Source organism: Synchiropus splendidus, chromosome 18 (assembly GCF_027744825.2).
Source record: "Synchiropus splendidus isolate RoL2022-P1 chromosome 18, RoL_Sspl_1.0, whole genome shotgun sequence".
NCBI lineage: Eukaryota > Metazoa > Chordata > Actinopteri > Syngnathiformes > Callionymidae > Synchiropus > Synchiropus splendidus.
In genome coordinates, this window is record NC_071351.1 from 14137654 (window position 1) to 14152104 (window position 14451).

General features: G+C 40.2%; 1 protein-coding gene and 1 long non-coding RNA gene across 2 annotated transcripts in view; one reads left to right on the forward strand and one right to left on the reverse strand.

Moving 5' to 3' along the window:
* The window catches only part of LOC128749593 (poly(rC)-binding protein 4-like), a 30775-nt gene extending 28200 nt beyond the window's left edge, over positions 1–2575 (reverse strand). Inside the window, exons 1-2 of the mRNA XM_053849334.1 lie at positions 2551–2575; positions 1662–2018 (exon numbers count right to left, since the gene is read on the reverse strand). The gene's annotated coding sequence lies outside the window, so the exon portion shown is untranslated. The remainder of the gene's footprint in view (positions 1–1661; positions 2019–2550) is intronic.
* Positions 2576–2761: 186 nt separating this feature from the next.
* Positions 2762–10126, forward strand: LOC128749594 (uncharacterized). The gene is made up of 5 exons (XR_008412949.1): positions 2762–2892; positions 2985–3057; positions 7547–7599; positions 9229–9283; positions 9455–10126. It is a non-coding gene; the product is annotated as an uncharacterized LOC128749594 (long non-coding RNA).
* Positions 10127–14451: the final 4325 nt, after the last annotated feature.

Sequence of the window (14451 nt, forward strand, 5' to 3'; positions counted from 1 at the left end):
CTCTCTGCTGAGTTGTGTAAAAGATCAGCTGCTTTTATTTGATGACTGTGAGCTAACGCCAAGCGAGGGGTTCGTCCAGCCCCCTCCATCTGCAAGAGCAGCATCTTAGCAGATGAGGGATTATTGACGGCTCCCCGACGTTGGAGCTGCACGTGTCGGCTCTGGCCTCATGTTATTTATGGCGCCTCTGGGCCGCTGTTTTGCTCTGCAGCACAGATGCAGGTGGAGTTTCATTATTGAAGATGCTCTTCCACTTAGATTAGATCTCTGACTCTCCCAGTGCATTAAGGGATTGCGTTTGGACACAGTTTGTCAGGGCGACGTGATGGTGCGCGCCATGTTTCAGCAGCAAGTGTGTATCTTTAATAATAACAACCACATTCTTCTTTAATCTCAACAATATCTGTTCCAAACGACTCATCCATTCAGTGTCAGATCTCTTCTAACTGATCTCCATTTTACTCAACATTCTGTTTGAGTACATACTCAACAGAGGGGCGCATGTAAGATTCATGAGCTTCCCCCGGCGCCCCGGACCACCATTTCCTGAATCAATCAGCTGATCTACCTCCAGATGTTGTGTTATTGATTCTTTTGCTGACGAAGGAGTTGAATTTCTGGTCAGTCGCCAGGCATGTGGGCCAGGAAAATTTCCATTGAAAATTAGGGGATGAAACCGATATTAACATTAATATTATGCAGTTACTTCAGACAGATGAAAGTGAAGGTCAAGATAGACGTTTGATTCCGATTCATATTCTACTTGATCCTCAAATGCGCATCACAGCCTCAGTCAAGGGCTGAGTTATTTATTTTAGGTCTGAGTAATGTAACTTTAGTTAGTTGAGTAATGTGAGTACTTGAATATAAGAGCCCATTTACACAGGGACCATATTTTGAGGAGGTAGATTCAATGATTCTAAAATACATAATGTGACCTGGCAAGGGAATAACTACTGTCATGGTTTGAAGACCATTTTAGAACCGTGTTCGACAAAAGGACCAAGTTCTGCATTCACAACTCACAGCATGCACGTCAGGACAATGCTTTCAAATGTTACAAATGCATGTGGTTGGAATACAGATGGTTGTTTATAACAAATGCTAATTATAATGCATTTTATAATACATGAAGATACTGTCTTGCCTCCGTGTAGTTTGCCAAGGTGCGTCATTGATATTAACTAGAACTAGAATTAGCAGAAGATCCAGCCAACAGACATCTGCAGTCACTTGTGTTTTTTCAGCTTATCAGGACAGTTTTTCTATCCAGAGTAACACTAATGCAATTAGGTGTCTTGGTGAATAATGGTGCTGTCACACGCACTCGCTGCCTCAGCACCGGGAGGACACACACACACACACACACACACACACACACACACACACACACACAGACAAATACACCACTGGACTTGTTGAGAATGAGCCCAGTGTCCAGAACTGGCCTGGCTCCTCTTTCATTATCATGTACTGAGAACAGAGACAGGACTCCAATTGTCCGCTCAGTCCTACGCTGTCTCCGCTCATCTGGAGACTTTTCTGCCAAATGTTGAATCCTACACTCACTTCTACTTCATGACTGTTACCATTACTACACGCCAATGACTTCAACGCAAACAAGACATGATGCATTGATCGGAAGAAATTAAACCACCTACCTGTTCTCATAGATGCTCGGAGGCTCACTAAAGTATTCCCATGGACGAGTCACTGGGTTTTTATCCACATTTAGTCCAATGGCAGAGACGTGCGTTGCGGGCTGGAGCTTCACGAGAGGAGGAGGAAGACTGAGGAGAAGGAGCAGGACCACCCTGCTCAGCCTGATCTACATCAACTGAGGGTCGATGGCAACAACACGATCCTCTGGCTCAGCTGCGTGTCCCCGCCTCGGCCGCTGATCCTCTGATCCGTGCTCTTCTAGTGGGAGCGTCACACCCCAAAATATTCAGACGAATGCCATCTCAAATACACCTCCAAAAGTCACGTTTAAATTGCATGGTTTGCGTGGCTGTTTCCTAAAGCAGACCAAACAAATATATGTAAATATGCAATACAACACATTTACAATTTAGAAATGTATTGATTTTTTAAATAAATATATTTTTGTTGAATGTACTGTATTCACGACATTTGAGCTAAAAATAGTTCATAGGACCATTTAAAAAATGTAAAGCTTTTCTTTGAAGCGTAACTTGAGATTCAGAAAAAATGGCGCCATCTGGTGTATTTCTGGTAGCGTCGCAACAAAACGGATTCGATTGTGTTTTTAGATTTATTTATTCGTCTTTCTTCTATATTTCAACCGCACGGTACTCCAAGACGTTTGCCGAACCATGTGCTATCTAAAATTTGCTTTGGAGAACTAGACGCATTTTAACGTATTGGAACGAAAAAACTGTCTACAAAAATAAAAACACAAGATTACATGATTCCACGAAGTTCAACTAATCTCGGCACAATTACACTATTTTCTACCCATAATATATGACACTTAACACGAGCATTATAAACTAAATATATTGGAAAATAACACTTTCTGTCTCATACCTCAGGTTGCCAGGTAATTGCGTTAGGTTACATTCTGAAGTGCCTCCCGATCTGGCAACCCAATCATAATGAAAGGTTGCCAGATTGTGCTTAACACAGCTAATAGCGCTACATTCAATGACGAGTGCGTTCCATTTGTAAAAATGTGGCAACCACGAAGACGTTTTACGTAGACGAGGCCGCAATACATTCTGAATTTCCCGCCACCTGCGTAGCTTTCTGGCTTTACTTGCTATGTGATGGAGCAAAATAGATGGCAAACTTCACGTGTTTCGGTGACTTTGCTTTAATTAATGGCATGTCGCGTTGTAAAGTCGACAACGGTTGTGTTCCAAATGCATTGTGAGTGTCAGCGTCCTTCTAGTTGTACTTCCAATGCCCTGAAACGGGGGTGTTTGTACGCAACATAACGTCGTTTGTGGTCTGTTTTACAGGATGAAGAATGCTTCGATGTGTTGTTGAGGAAGAAACTTTCGATAGGCCTCAACCACCACTGAATCCCACAGAGTAAGTGACTTAGCATGTCGACAAACATGGTCGTTTAACATGGATTCAACTTCATTTGTCCAGAGAGTTGATGTACACCGTGAGAATTAATTCTAAATGAGAAAAATATGGACAACCCACTTGCTTATTAGTTTATTGTGACCAATTGTATATATGTTTGCTCCAAATAAAAATGTTTCAGCTGTAAAGCTGTAAAAAGTATTTCGTTTTGAAAGGTTTCTTAAAAGTGATTTAATAGATGTTTTTGCATGTAATTCATTCATGTTTAGTTTTTGATTCTCATTCACTGTAGCTCCCAAATATAGAAAGCCAGTTTGGTTTAATTTTTTAAAACTTATGATTTAAATTGAAATGAGTAGTAGCGATGATAACATTAGGCATCATAAACCGTTCGACACAATGACAGTCTGTGCTGATACTGTTGATACTGTGTCACTGAATACTGACACCTGCTGGACATGAAAAATCCCTGCAGGCCACCTACCGGGATTGGACAACATAATGGACACCTTAAAGATAAAAAAAACTTGAAGATGTCTCCATTATTTTGTCCAACCCCTGTACTTGACAGACTGAGCTGACACTGATGACCTACTGTATATAATAATACCATTTAAGTCTTTGCATTCATTATTATTCCATATCTTTAAATAACATGAACACGTATCCTAATGTGAAAATGATGTGACTGAGGATTCTTGTGGTCTTTTTATAAAAAAAAAAAAATTCAATGTTTTAATTTTTCTAAATTAAATTATACCTTGAAGTTAATTTAGAATTAGAATGGAACAAGACAAGTTGAAAATCTGAGACAAACTGGGTAAAGATCGAAATAAATGCATTATTCTCCGATAGATCAAAATGGTCCCACGTCAGACAACTTGCATTTCTGTAGCCCCCTAGATCCACAAAGACATTCACAAGGAACCATGAGATTAGATTGTGTCAGCAGTTGCATCCTGTTGACTGATGCGCTTCCTTATAAACACAGTTTGACGCGTTTTTGCCGAGTCGACACAGTCACGTGATTTGTCTAAAAGCGGTACGCGCAGTGAAGCGGGGATTGCAGTGTGAGCTCGCCGTGCGCATCGGTGTTGTGGGACATAGCTGTTATGGTGGTAAATGTGACAAGAGCCAACAAAGTGAAGCAACTGCTCTGATGGGAGGATTTAAAACACTCCTGCTCAGCCATTTTCAGCACTTAAGAGGCTCTGCGACAGACTATCGTGCAATTTCTGTGGCTTGAAGACCTTTATCTAATGTGCTGCATGACTTAATATATTTCACTGAGTTGAACAGTGGCAGCAAAAAATAAATAAGAGTCTGAAAGACATGATGTCATCAATGTGGGTGCACAGACTTCATCTGCTCAAGTCATGAGAAAGCGCTTGAAGCAACTGTAAATGTAACAGTAAATCTCTTTGGTCTCAATATGCTTTGGACCGCCTTATGATTTTAGTGGATACTTGTAATGTTTTTTTTCTTTATTTCGTGGTGTTGCAAAATTATTGTTTCCTGTGACAAAATAAATAATGAGCATACATTTTCAGTAGTTTAATGCTAGCTGCTGGGGGTCTAGTTTTCAGGGATCCATCTCCACTGCTGCTCACTTTTACTTGCATGGAAGTACCTTTCCATTGTTCCATTGTCAAATCAGAATGTGGTTTATTGTATACAACTGCGAATGCAACACAAGAGTACAAACAGATTCACCATATAGTAACTGGTGTCCACGATTAAAGTTTTTTGTGATCTAAAAGTTAAAGTGGCCAAGTAAAACTTTAAAAAAAATATTGCAAGCATAAACAGTCAAATGATTAGTTGCTCTTGACTAGATTAGATCATGTCAATTATTTTAGATTTAGATGTGGTCATCTATCGTTCTGTCAGATACTTGCTTATAACAATTACAAGAACTGTATTGCTGCGTACAGTTTAATGACGTGTTGTTATGTTAAATGTTAAACTTCTGCATATGTTGCACGTTAATGAGTCACATTTGTTGCTGCAAAGTAGCATTGTGTAGCATAAGTTGTCATCCACTCATTTGAGGCAACAAAAACAATATTTTTTTCATGACTATAATTGATTTGTAGTTTGATCTTAAACTGATCTTAATCTTAAATGGCACGTCTGAATGTGCTCAGTTGCCTTCTGGAAGCTGTTAAGGGAAGGAAAGGAGCAACCATGAGATTCCTGATGTTTTAAGAGCATTTAAATGTGTTGTAGTGGCCAGTCCATGTAAATACATCAAAGCATTGCTCTGGTTGTAAGTAAGTTGTGTTTAGCTTTTAAACAAATAAATACTCATACTGCTACTCATACATAGCAGGCACTCGACCTTGCCATGGTGGCCCACCTTCAGTGAAGCTTCAGCACTGACCCTGAACACCTGAATCCCCTTGAAACCGGCTCACGACTGTCGTTCAAAGCTAAAAGGTCTTTCTGAATAGAATGCATGATGACTGACATGTTTTCTGAGACACTTGTTAACTTGTTTATGGAAAATCTTAAGGTCAAAGGTGTCTTGGATTACTGATACCGTCTGTAGAGTAGGTCAATTTCGAGAGTAGAGTAGGTCGAGTAACTCACCAATGCATCACCATATGATAAACGGTTAGTTTATCAATAATGTCAAAATCTGTGTGTCGATATGTCGTGTTGCTGTTTGTGTAAACACACACGGGCATCAAGCTTTAGTAGATGCAGTGAGAAACGATTAGATTCTCTGGAATCATTAAGATATGTTCATTTCTGTTCCGGTACTTGGTTCCTGAGGTACATTAGGTTGAACAAATTCAAAATAGGTTCATAATCACGATTATTCGACTCATCAAAAAAATAAATGATTAGTTGACAACGAAAATAATTGTTAGCTGCAGCCCTAGTTTTGATCAAATTAGCTTTTTGTTTCTTAAATGTGATTAATACGCGTTTGTCATAAATGATCAGTGTTATTGGTTCCATATTTGAACTCAAGTTGTAGAAATCTAATTTGTTTCAAAAGCGTTTTTAAAACTTGGCATTTTAACAGCAGATAATCTCATGTTCCATAAATGCAGGTCACTGCTCAACTGAATTCATAGTATTAAATAGAGTGCACTTTTCTGAAACCAAACTGGATAAAAATGTTCTGGATTCATCGCCATGTGATCAATGCAAGTCTTCAGACGCTGATTTGCTCCTTAGCTATGTTGTGTCCAACCCTTCAGGGCTTCTGGTTGGACGGGTTTCAAAACCATCCGACGGAACCTGTCTGGTTAGTTTGCATTGTATCCACAAGATCTATCAAATGCAATCATAGACAACGTGGCCTGCTGTGTGCCAAGAAGCTGTTGTCGAAGCTCTGGAAGAGGGAAACTCCAAACTTTTGGTCCGTCGTCAGCACTGACACCCTTCATGTTGAACCAATAAGATGCAGTAGTTATAACAAACTTTCAGAGTTTATATTGACTTGTCTCCCTCATGGAACATTTCAGTGGTACAGGGTGGAGTGGATTGTTTATTCCTGCATTTTAACTGGTCTTTGAGTTGATGTGTTGTGATTTTTGTCGGATATAATTCAATGTTCTTCTGTCAATAAAAAATATTTGAAACACTAACTCATGATGCAGCCAAGCCATAGTCTGATATGAGAGATGAATCGTCTGTGTATGTGAGCAACCCTGCAGACTGGAGCGGATCATCATCACTGAATTAAACTATTCTGGCTTGGAGCACGGAATAGCACTTACTTTTTCGTCTTCTTTCCTCTATAAACGATCATCTCAATAGCAACCTCACCGAAATCACAGCCAGTTTGGCGCCTCTTTTGGTGAAGAGCTGCATGAAAATGAGGCAAGGGCAGCATGCGGCTCAGAAGCCGTGGGTTGACCAGGCCTGTTCTAGTGATCTAACTACATAAGAGAAACTTAAAAATTCCAATATAAGGGATTAAATCATGATTAAATAGTTGCGCACTGAAATAATTTTGGTATCAATTGTTGAGTTGAGTTATTGCAATAACAGCTGTATTAGTTGTGGAGAATGAAATGTTGGTGCCTCATAAGTCGCTCATTAATTAAACTTTTAGGCAGTTTTCCCCTCATTGTCCTCAGTCTGGCTGCAAATAGCACTGTGTAGCATGAACTGGCGTCCACTCACTTCAAACAAAAATGATCCTTTTAGTGACTGCAATAGTTTCAGGTCTCAAATGATGGCACACCTGAACGTACCTTACTCAAGTCTGCAGGGAGCATTTGAATGCAAACTTGCCTTTCAGGAAGGTGTTTGGGGAAGGAAAGAAGCATACATGCATGAGATTCCTGATGTTTTCGGAACATCTCAGTGTGTTGCACTGATGAGGTCCTGTTGATGCATCGAACTATTGCCTTCCTCATTAAAAAATAAAAAACCTTTATGTGCAGCAAAGGAGCAGGATCAGCCTGCTGAGAGAAATGTGCTCAGGCTATATTGATTTTCCTGAACTGATTTTGTGTTTCATTTTCAGGTTAACTGACTTCTGTACGCCACATGAGGAAGTGAAGGATGACGCATACACAGGTGTATATGCGTCGTGATGGTATCAAAACTGGTTTCATTATTTGTGAAAACGGAACATGATGCAGGACAATAATAGTTTAAGTTAAAATGAATTAAATAAATAATTTAACCCCAGTGCTAATAACATCCCTGAGAGCTCAACTGGATTCAAATCCATGTTATTAGCGGTTGTGCTGAAGTCAAAATAATATCCACTTGTATGTGCATTTTCCATGTGTCACCTGATGATCCTCATGTCTGTGCTCGCACATGACACAGTTGGCTCGCTAGCACAACAGCAGTGGCAAAATTGATTGTACAACGATATCCTGATTAAACTGTGAGCCCAAAACACATCCATACTCATTGAACAGTCTGTCAAAGGTCTTCCTTGATGGGGAGTCCCTTTTTTATTACTGAAGACTAGTTTCAGTCGAAACTAGTACTACTAAATCTCTGCTTGCTTGAATACTCAGAGGTTTGTTTTGTACACTTTAAATTAGTTTCTAAGTTGCATGTATTACTGTTTCATTCCCTTTCACAATTCACATCCATCTTATTTCTATTTAGAGACGTATGGCGCTTGTTTAATTCCATAGCTACCTTGCAGTGAGACTGATGCTGAGAGTTGCTCAGTGCTGAACTGCAGTTTGATTCAGGAGCTTGGATTTTGGAAATACAGCGATGGTGACCATGAGTAGCTTGGAGATATTTTAGATCAGATAAGGTACTTCTACTCAAGGAAAATCCACTCGGACAACTGAAAAGTACTTGGCATTTAATTTAAATATAAAGTGACCACCCCCTTTACTCTATACTCTTTTTGATGGACAGAATTTCAGCTTGAAATCCATCTGACAACACTGTTAAGCTTTAGGTAACCAGGGTCAATATGCAGTTGATAATTAGCCATTCAGTATTGTCCCTTTTGAAATTCAGTCCCTACATTTTGAGCCCTCTTAGTATATGATTGTCTGGTGAATGTTGCTTTATCTCATTTACCTGTGACCCCATTCCTTCACCAGGGAGGCCCCGGCTTCACTGACTGCTTCTAAATGAATGGCTAGCATGTAGGTTTAAGGTCAAGAGTTCATTAACTCTCCCACTCGCCTGACACCAACACCAGTGCCACATGAGCAACAGGAAGTCAGGTATATAATGATCCCTAAGATTCAATGAGTGTGGGAGCACAATTGCAGGATTTTTACAGGGGTGTGCTAGAGCATAGCTAAACATACAGGTAGAGGGGAAAAAAATTGGCTTTACTCTTATACACAGTTCCTGTTATGGTTTATTTATAACACTTTCCAACTTTTTCTCCCTTAACTTGATTAATGAAAAGCACAAGGGTTTCCACATGTCTTTAGTAGTTCTCAGTGGTGGAAACTGGGGTTACATTTTGCTGGTTTTCTGCACCAAATCTTTTGAAGGATTCTTTGCCAGAGGGCTCTTTGGTGAATTGCAGTATTGAAGTGGTCTAAGTAGGGTTGTCACAACATCTGGTACTTCAAGTTGATACCAACGTGCAGCGATACCGCGTATATAACATTCCTGGTTCCAGTAGTGAAAGTAATTGGTGCTGAATATGCACATGTTGTCTTATTATTAAAACATGGATCAGCAGGGTTTTGCTAACGGTATCTCCAATAGTGGCATCACGAGCCTGACAGACCACCTGAAGACTGGTGCTGGACTAAAATTCAGGGTGAGTTCTCCCCTAACTATCATGTGTCCTGTTATTTAGACCAGTGTGGCTGCTTGTTAAGGTTGCAGAGATGCAGGTCTCTAATACTCTGTTTTGTTTATGGACAATGTATGGTGACTTCATGAGATGCCTTCTGACAGTCTCTCGGCTGATCTTTTTTTTCTTTCCCAGTATCCATATGAGCAGAGTCACACACAAGTTTGAAATCAAGTGAAGCCAAAAAGCTTGAATATAAGGAGTTCAAGAATCCACATGAAGTTCTTCCGGTGATGGAACGTGGTATCTCCCCAAGATGGATGCACAAATCATCATCCAAGTCTCCTGAAGCTTTGAAATGCAGCTCAAGTACCCGCAACTAACTTTTCTTCTTTCATTTTACGATGATTTAAGTTCTTTTAAGATGATTCAAGTTATTTGTGGCTTTGTTTTTCATGTCAGTAAAACTATTAGGGCTTTTCAAGTTTTTATTTTAATTTTCATGGTATTGAGATTGTTTCCTGTTTCTCATTTTAATTTTGTGTCATCTCTGGAAATTCATTATTGGTATCGACGACTGAGGTTCTTGTGTTGTGACAACCCAATGCCGGAATATCCAACTCCCAAGGAGGCTGAACATCGTAGTGCAAGATCCCACTACTTGCCATAACTGGTCAGTCAAGTTGTGTTTACTGTTGCGACAAAATCCAATTCTATTTAAGGCTTTGACTGTCATCTTTGCTCTGATTTCCGTTGCTTTCATCTTCCATTTCCGTTAGCTACTTTATTTCCAAGTCTAACCATGCATTAGCTGTGGTGCTTACGAATGCACAAACTCCTGCTTGCCATTTTTTGAGAGACAATACAATATGGACTATTCAGTTTTTAGCAGTGCTGATGCACTGCAGTGTAACATCTTCTCTCACTCACTGCTGTTCCTGTGTGGAGCTGAGGCTAGGCCCGACGAGTACCAATATATGAAACATCGCAGGAGGGTCTATCACCTATTGAGGAAGACTAGCTTGTTCCTCTGAAGCCAGTCTCTACTTGCAACAAAAGGAACACTAACAGACGTTTTAGTGACTGCTTAGTTTGTATGCTCATAATTTAAAAAGGGACAAGTGCAAGCTCACAAATGAGAAACGGCACCTTTATCTTTGTTTGGTATCTTCGTTCAGTCACGCTGTTTGTGAAAAGGATTGTAAAGTGTGCTATAAAAATGAATTGTATATATATGGGTGATTGCATTATGCAAATTTCCAACTGTGATATATGCGTCGCAGTTCACCGTTCATATAGTTCCTCATAAACAAATGTGAATGTAAAGGTGGGACTTTAGAACCATGTGTTTTTTTTTGTTTTTTTTTAAACCACCGACTGCAATTACGTTGCAGTGCCTCAAACTAATTCTCGAACTGTGTAGTGCTGCTTTAAGGACTAAATAGTTCATTACACTAAGCATAGCTTGCCTTTTATGTACTTTGTAATGTGTATATTCCTTCGAGATAAATACTTGCCACATAAAACATTGAGATCCTGCAACACATCCTTTATCTGAAGGGTTTCTTAAGGAAGGGATTGTGGCTGTGGTGTGAAAATATGTGGATGTCTAGGTGGCCCATTTTGAGATCCCCTACTTAGTTGCAGCTTGTTTTACCTGAATACTGCTAGTTGGAATTAACGTGGATGTTGGGACCTCTGGTTTTCTCCCACAGTTCAAAACGGTTCATTGGTAGTTGGGAGTTCCCATTTATGAACAGATTTCAGAGGGACTCAATTCTGCATGTTTGCTCATGTGTGTGCCACTTCATCGCTACTGTTTGAGTGTAAATATATTTGCTCTATGATCTAAAACTAGAAAAACTAGCTTATAGAGCTTCTGAATTTCAGTGTTGATGGGACAAATCAGTCTTTCCTTGATATGTCGCTGTTCCAATCTTGGGCTCTAGTCATGCATGAGTAAGCTGTCAAAATTAATCGTTACTTCGGGGATTTGTTTGGCCCTGACGAACAAAGCAGAGGAGCTGCTTCGACACCGAATGTCTGTCATTATAATTTGATATGTTTTAAAGGACGGGAATTGAAATGAGTGCAGAGTTCCGTTTCTATCCTGAATCTTGTAATGATGCTCCATCTTCCAAGAGTCACTGTATCTTTTGGTTTATGGCTTTTTTTGGATTATGGATTTTATTCCCTCTGCTACACATAAAACAAATGAGACTGAAGAAGCATCTAATGAGCTCCCACTGCTCCTTAGCGTGCCAGGGGAAGTGGTAATGACTCAGACATGATCTCTCCATTTTCAGCAAGGACCTGATTTTCATTGCTTTTTCTTGCTCTCAGAAGGAAACTGACAAACGTATTAAACAGAAGAAACGTCAATTTGTCGCTGCTTTTGCAGCATCTTGTGCCATCATGTCCATTTTGTTGACCTAGTCATACAAAGTAATGAAGTGACACATTTACACAACCCGTGAAGTTTATTTACCAAATTGAGGGGCAGGGAATGCGTTTCATTGCTTTATATGATTTGATAAAGAGGACCCATCATTGGAACTTTCAGTGTGTGGGTGTTTTCGTTATATGCTCAAATAAAACTGTGAAAGCAGCTGCACGAGAATAATACGGTCTATTAGTGTTGGATCAGTCAAGCATGCAAAAGCAACTTCATAAGTTTCTTCATAATGGCACACTATGAATCAAGCACTTAACCGTGTAATAGCTTTACTTAATAACCTGGTGTGGCTCCACGGTGAAATGTTGTTTCCCAAACAGTAGGAGGTGCTGTGTGATTCCACATCCACCTTGAAGGAGGCCTGATGAAAAATGTATCCAGAGCAGGAATTTGTGGGTCAGCCTGCAACTGCTGCGTGCACAAAACAAAGGTGCACTGTTTAATAGACGGGGCAGTAAAAACCACAAGCAACTTGTTTTCATCTCGGCAGGTTTAATTATATCTCAACTCCTGATGGAGTTGAGCATCAGCATTGTAAGTGTGGTTGCTTCAAAACATTGTCCTCGTGCGTCAGGTTATCTTCATTGTGCAGATTAATTAAACACGCTAATGTCTTCATGGCTTTAATCGCTGGTGTGAAAGATTGTCGCCTTGCTTTTGCCTGGTGATGGACTGGCAACCTTGCTGGGTGAACCTCCTCTCACTCAATGTCAAGTGGGATTGGTTCTGGACAAGTGTGACCATGCAATGAACAAAGATGTGTGCTGCAGTGTCATGATGTTCAAGTGCTCTCTGAGGTATCAAGTGTGTTCCCAAACCAGAGTGAGATTTCTTAATCTCCAGAAAACATGGACAGTGTTTGCGTCTTTCTGCATGACTCTTCAGGGGTCTCCAAAGCATTTGCATAATCGGTTCTTCAATGGAGCTGTAGGTTGTTGCATTTTTGGAGCAACAGATGAGTCAGTCGGGTCATTTATCTCCTAACTTTTAGGATTTTTACTGGTTTTTGTCCTCCTCCCCAAATAGCTGATGAATTGGCAACAAATAATCAAGTAAAGGAACAGTTTGGGCTCCTCAGCTTGTTTTGATTCATTACATAAAAAAATTATGAGTTGATGCAAAACACTGATGTCAAAACCAAAACATCCATGTTGGTGATAATATGACCTTGTGCTGATGGACAGAAAATTCAAGTTAAAAACCATGTCCTGTAGTTTACTCATTACTGACCACTTTTTAAGCTTATGTGTACACAATCACCTGAAATATGAGCTCAATATTTGATATCAAATATTGAATGAATATTAAAGTGATTAATCCTGATAAATTAATTATTAAACCAGTTTGATTAACTTGGTAGCAGTTTAAGTCCTTAGCTACGTAGAAAACTGTGGGGGAGTTCAGAGGTGCATGGGAATGAAACAGTTTGAGCCAGGATGTTTTGGTCCGTTGGCTCTGGTGCTTCCTGCCAGAGGCAAGTAGGGAGTCCACCTTTGGTGTGTGTTCTGCTTAATGATGTCCATGGCTCTGGTGAGACAGAGTCCAATACTCCGTTTTATCCCGTCACAAAAAAGGCAGCAAGGAACATGGAAGCCCTCTCATTCATGCCTGAATCGAGTCGATATTTTGCCGAGGGGCAGAGTTTAAACAAAAAGCCCTAGACTTTACTCGCCCCAGAAACCTCATCCTGCTTTTCTATGTGAATACTCATGCTTTCATGGAACAATGGAGGGATACAATCTCCGCCCAGTTGGACATGCTGGGAACTCCTCTACAGGGGAGGCATCCTAAATATTTGCCAGAGCCACCCACTCGGTTCTCCGCATGACAGTCCCGACTCCATGCTGGGGAAACTCATTCAGGCACTTACATGTGCATCCTTTGGGTCGTTCCCTAATGTTTGGGACAAGTTTGTCTTTTGGCTCAGCTCTTTCTTCTCTGATAAAGCACCTGTCCTTCCCAGTTTAATTCACCTGCATAGGAAACTGGCCTTAAACTTCTTTATTTGTCAGATCAGCTCCAGCTTCTCAAGTTCTCTGCTCATTATTCTGAGCAGGCACTGGGCTACTCCCTTTACCTTGTCCATGTCAGTGCCCTAACAAACAAGCGATCATTCACTCTCGCAGTCACTGCAACATGGACATTGACTGTGGGAGGGAACCAAGCAGAGATGAGGATGCAATCTCTTTAATGAAACACCTAAATCTATCCCTCAAAATTTAAGTCTTAATCTCAGTGGACAAGCTTTTAAGTTTCGAATAAAACTCCAGACGTGATCATAAACGCAACGTTAAAGCTAAAATGGTGTCTTTATCTTTGTTATTGTCAAACCTCTTGTCAAAATTCCTGTCTTCTCACCTAATTTCTGAAGTTACGTTTATTTGTTTAATGCAGTTTTCACATCACTGCAGCAGCAACAAGTATGTGACTACACAAGTATTTTCTGCTCTTGTAGTCACTTGAGTTAAAAATGCTTGAGCGTAACTTTAACCAAAGTTACAGTCAAGTTATTGTCTGCATCTGTCGTCAGGTCTGAGGTTTCCTCCCAGACATTTTAATAGCTTCGAAGACCAAGGCAGGTGACAGGGGGTCTGAAGAGCTCCTAAATACTTCAGTCAACAAAATCCCTTTTAAGTGGATCCGGTCCAGTGACGTAACCGTTTTGAGTTTGGACGTTAACAGGCAGTAAAATAATGGTCACGCTTTATGTTAACAAGCCAGTTTTGTTGTTGGCTGT